Here is a 6,000-nt window from a genome sequence, read left to right on the forward strand (position 1 = left end):
TTAACACATTGGAAAAGCCTCAGAAAAGTTAGCTCACAGAGAAAGGGATCATGAATTGAAGGTTCTGCCCGATGGACTCTCTGTGGAACGGAGAAAGTGAGGACAGTAGAGATGCTGGAGATCAGAGTCGAGAATGTGGCGCTGGAAAAGCGCAGCCGGTCAGGCAGCATCCAAGGAGCAAGAGAATCAACGCTTCGAGTATAAGCTCTTCACTGGAAATGGAGTCTCTGTGGAAGGTCAGCATTAATTAACAGGCTCAATACATGGGAATATACGAGGATAGGTTGAGCGTGCTAGGCCTTTTCTCATTGGAACGGAGAAGGATGAGGGGTGACTTGATAGAGGTGTATAAGATGATCAGGGGAATAGATAGAGTTAGACAATCAGAAACGTTTTCCCCGGGTACAACAGAGTGTTACAAGGGGACATAAATTTAAGGTGAAGGGTGGAAGGTATAGGGGAGATGTCAGGGGTAGGTTCTTTACCCAGAGAGTGGTGGGGGCATGGAATTCGCTGCCTGTGGGAGTGGCAGAGTCAGAATCATTGGCGAAATTTAAGTGGCAATTGGATAGGTACATGGATGTGTGCTTAAGCTAGGACAAATATTCGGCACAACATCGTGGGCCGAAGGGCCTGTTCTGTGCTGTATTGTTCTGTGTTCTATGTTCTATGTTCTATATGTTCCACTCTTCCCAAACCAAGATATTGGCTTCCTCTAGCTTATCTCTCCACCCTTCAGGCTCTCTGCCTTTATTCCTGATGAAGGGCCGGAAACGTCGATTTTACTGCTCCTCGGATGCTGCCTGAATTGCTGTGCTCTTCCAGCACCACTGATCCAGAATCTGGTTTCCAGCATCTGCAGTCATTGTTTTTACCTAGTTGATTTTAACCCTACCGCGAATCCTCTTGCAAGGATGCCTGCCTTGAAGAAGCTTTCCTCATCTCTCTACAAGAATCTCAGGGAGTCCCTCTCCCACTGCAACTCCCAGGTCATTTCCTCTGCCCTGAAGCTCTTCAATCATGTCCTGAAACAGACTCGCTACCACAGCCACACTTGCTTCCTCAGTGCCTGCCTCCGTAACCAACTCATCCCACACGGACTCCGGACCACCTTTAAACCAGCAGAGTTCGGACCCGAACAGGACAAACAGTACAGACTACAGATTCAAAAACACCAGCAATGGTTCTCCTTCAAGATCCTCCACTCCACGCTTGCAGCAATGCGCCGGCACCTAACCTCTCTACAGTCTGCCCTGCCTCAGCTGAGGGCCACACTCTCTCAGAATTACAAAGGACCCACTCTGTACTACATCCTCAGGAGAATTCATACTCTCAACAAACAGTATTTCAATTCCATCTCAAACATCAAAAACTGTAAGTACAACAAACTTTTATCTGCCCACCTCCATAACCAGCGCTCCGCAAACATTCCAGAAGATTCCCCCGGCCTCTGGAACTGCTCAGACACCATTAGCCATGCGGCTGGTGCAGCTGCCACCCCCACATTGATTGATGATGTAACTTCCACCCCCATCATGGCCACTCCCACAGCCACTTCCGCCCCTCACAATTCCTCATGCATCACACGTGACATCACTTCCACCCCTCACATCATCGCTGATGTCACACGCTCAGTGACTTCCGCCACCCCTACTGCCGTGTCTGCCACCACTTCCGCCCCCACCAAGGCCACTCACCTGCATTCTGCTGACACGCCCCCCACAGATCCCACTGTCACCATTCCCGGCCCTCAGAACCCTGAGGGGAACACCACCCCTGCTCATGACTCCACCCCCATTCCCCCCACCATCACACCCATTCCAGTTACCGGCTCCACCCCCACTCCCAGCTTCACACCCACACCAGATCCCAGCTCCCAGCCCTGCCAAGGTTTCACTATCCCTCCAGACCCCCCCCTCACTGAGGACGAACGATCAGTCCTCATCAAAGGACTTACCTTCATCCCCCTCCGTCCATGCACCAATGAATTTGATACACGCCGTGACGTCGAACACTTCTTCCGCCGCCTCTGCCTCTGAGCTTACTTTCATAATCAGGACTCCCGCCCTTCTTCCGAGGACCCCTTCGCCCACCTCCAACACACTGCATCCACCTGGACACCCCGCGCTAGCCTATCACCGGCCCTCGATCTCTTCATTTCCAACTGCCGTCAGGACATTAACTGCCTCAACCTGTCTACCCCACTCCAAACTCTCACCCTCACAACGCACAGCCCTCCAATCCCTCTGCTCCAATCCCGACCTCACCATCAAGCCAGCAGATAAAGGGGGCGCAGTGGTAGTCTGGCGCACTGACCTCTACACCGCTGAAGCCAAACGCCAACTCGAGGACGCCTCTTCCTACCGCCACCTCGACCATGACCCCACCCCCATCACCAAACCATCATTTCCCAGACCATACAGAACCTCATCACCTCAGGAGATCTCCCATCCACAGCTTCCAACCTCATAGTCTGGGAACCCCGCACTGCCCAGTTCTACCTCCTTCCCAAGATCCACAAGCCTGACCACCCTGGCCGACCCATTGTCTCAGCATGCTCCTGCCCCACTGAACTCATTTCTACCTACCTCGACACTGTCCTATCCCCCCAGTCCAGGAACTCCCCACATACGTTCGACACACCACCCACGCCCTCCACCTCCTCCAAGACTTCCGTTTCCCCGGCCCCCAACGCCTCATCTTCACCATGGATATCCAATCCCTCTACACCTCCATCCGCCATGACCAGGGCCTCCAAGCCCTCCGTTTTCTCCTCTCCCGACGTCCCCAACAGTACCCTTCCACCGACACTCTCATTCGTTTGGCCGAACTGGTCCTCACCCTTAACAATTTCTCCTTCGAATCCTCTCACTTCCTCCAGACCAAAGGGGTAGCCATGGGCACACGTAAGGGCCCCAGCTATGCCTGTCTCTTTGTTGGCTACGTAGAACAGTTGATCTTCCGTAAGTACACCGGCACCACTCACCACCTCTTCCTCCACTACATTGATGACTGCATTGTCACCACCTTGTGCTCCCGTGAGGAGATTGAGCAATTCATCAAGTTCACCAACATATTCCACCCTGACCTTAAATTTACCTGGACCATCTCTGACACCTCCCTCCCCTTCCTGGATCTCTCCATCTCCATTAATGACAACCGACTTGACACTGACATTTTTTACAAACCCACCGACTCCCACAGCTACCTGGATTACACCTCTTCCCACCCAACTGTTGCAAAAATGCCATCCCATATTCCTAATTCCTCCGCCTCTGCCGTATCTGCTCCCTGGAGGGCCAGTTCCACCACAGAACACACCAGATAGCCTCCTTCTTTAGAGACTGCAATATCCCTTCCTACGTGGTTAAAGATGCCCTCCAACGCATCTCGTCCACAGCCCGCACCTCCGCCCTCAGACCCCAACCTTCCAACCGTAACAAGGACAGAATGCTCCTGGCGCTCACCTTCCACCCTACCAACCTTCGCATAAACCAAATCATCCGCCGACATCTCCAGGACACCCGCACCAATCAACCACACCGCCCGTGGCCCAACATTTCAACTCCCCCTCCCACTCTGCCAAGGACATGGAGGTCCTGGGCCTCTTTCACCGCCGCTCCCTCACCACCAGACACCTGAAGGAAGAACGCCTCATCTTCCGCCTCGGAAGACTTCAACCCCAGGGCATCAATGTGGACTTCAACAGTTTCCTCATTTCCCCTTCCCCCACCTCACCCTAGTTCCAAACCTCCAGCTCAGCACTGTCCCCATGATTTGTCCTACCTGCCTATTTTCTTTTCCACCTATCCACTCCACTCTTCCCCCCCCCCCCGACCTATCACCTTCATCCCCTCCCCCACTCACCTATTGTACTCTATGCTACTTTCTCCCCACCCCCACCCTCCTCTAGCTTATCTCTCCACGCTTCAGGCTCTCTGCCTTTATTCCTGATGAAGGACTTTTGCCGGAAACGTTGATTTTCCTGCTCCTGGGATGCTGCCTGAATTGCTGTGCTCTTCCAGCACCACTGATCCAGAATATGGTTTCCAGCATCTGCAGTCATTGTTTTTACCTTGTATATTTTAGACTCTAGTCTGTGTGAGCCTATCCCATCATTCTGTCTCCAGTCTACTTATAAGTGAGTAAAACAGCTTGAACCCTGAAATGTCGTTTCCAAGACAATGTGTGTTTACCAATGCAGCTACAAGACATTATTGAAAATGATTTATTTCTTAGATCTGCTATTCTCTAATAAACCTATATTAATAACTTTCAGACATTTAAGATGTAATGTTGAAAATTCAATGAAAGCAAAATATTGCATAACTGAATGAAAAACTGAAATTCCTGGTACTAATCATCAGGTCAACTAATATCTTAAGAATGAAATAATTCAACAGGATAAAATAGCACTATTTGCCTGTTGTTAATCACAATCCAACAGAATGGTTGCTGGTGTTAGTTTTATAGAACAGGTATTCATCAAAACTAAGTCAATTATGCTGGAGTCTTTTGCACAGTCCTTCCAATCTCTTGTTGGAACATTACAGAGACCTTCGCGTCTTTACACCTTTTGAGGCTTCAATGGACAGTCCTGTAATGCCATGAATTATTTCATGTTTTTTCGTCATCGACTCTTGACATAACACCACAATCTGTCTGTTCTGGCTGCAGTGAATCAACAAGAGCTGGGAATCATCTTGTATAGTTGTGTGTCCATTTTAAGCACAGATAAGCTTTGTTTACAAAATATTATAATTAGACAGTTAAAGCAGAGTTAACATTAGAGCTACTTCAAATGGCTTTGCTGAACTAATTACAAGGTAAATTCTGTTGGAACATGAAGAGCACACAGTGAATATATTTTCACAAGTGTGAATCTTGTCATGGATTTACTGGGTACCTGTTTTCTTATACCATAATGAAGTTATTTGTTTAGTTATGTTAATCACATCCCATTTACTCCTTATGCCTGCGCTCAGTCACCTACATTCGCACATGATGTAATGCTTCTACTTAAAGATTCTCACTGAGCTTTCAAAGTCCCCTGCGGCCTTACACTTCCTATCACTAATCTCCTCAAGTGCCACCACCTGAAGATATCTATCTTTGTCCAGTTATGGCCACAGCACATCCTCAATTTTTATTACTCCACTATTTGTGCATATGCTTTTAGATCGAAGACTGTAAGCTCTAGACATCGCCCCACCTCCTTTTCTTCTTTGAAGATGTTCCTTCTGAACCATTTGGTTTGACTAGGCTTTTGGCTATCTGACTTAATGGTGTGAGGCTCAGGGATAAATTCTGTTAGTTAACATTCCTTTAAAGTACATTGTGACATTTTAGTACATTAAAAACCATATATAAATACAAAGGTGCTGTTGTGGTAATGTAAATATCAATGGGCCGTGAGGGATGAATAGACTTCACCCACTTTTACATGGCATTGGCAGAAATTCAATTTTGTTAAAACAAAACTCAGCTCAGAAGTTAAGTTTTTTTTAATTGAAGTTCAAGAATGGTGAAAAATTTGGTTTTCACAGAAGAACTTGATATAACAGCAACCAAGCTGGAAAAAGAAAAGGGTGACACTGTGGCTTAGTGGCTAGAATTGCTGCTTCACTGCACCAGGGACCCAGGTTTGATTTCAGACTTGGGCGACTGTCTGTGGAGAGTTTGCACATTCTCTCCATGGATTGACATCCTGGTATGGCGATTTGCCATTGTAAATGCTGGGTTAAGGGAATAGGGTGGGAGCTGGGTCTGGGTGGGATGCTCTTTGGAGGGTAGGTGCAGACTTGATGGGCCAAATGGTCCCTTTCTAATGGCAGCACAGTGGCTTAGTAGTTTGCACTGCTGCCTCATAGCACCAGGGACATTTGTTTGATTCCAACCTCAGGTAAGTATCTGTATGCAGTTTGCACATGCTCTCCATGTCCTTGTGAGGTTCTGCTTAGTGCTCTGGTTTCTTCCCACAGTCCAAAAACATACAAATCA

Source organism: Chiloscyllium plagiosum, unplaced genomic scaffold, assembly GCF_037043375.1.
Source record: "Chiloscyllium plagiosum isolate Xiang-an unplaced genomic scaffold, Cpla_swu_hap1 HiC_scaffold_11, whole genome shotgun sequence".
NCBI classification, from domain to species: domain Eukaryota; kingdom Metazoa; phylum Chordata; class Chondrichthyes; order Orectolobiformes; family Hemiscylliidae; genus Chiloscyllium; species Chiloscyllium plagiosum.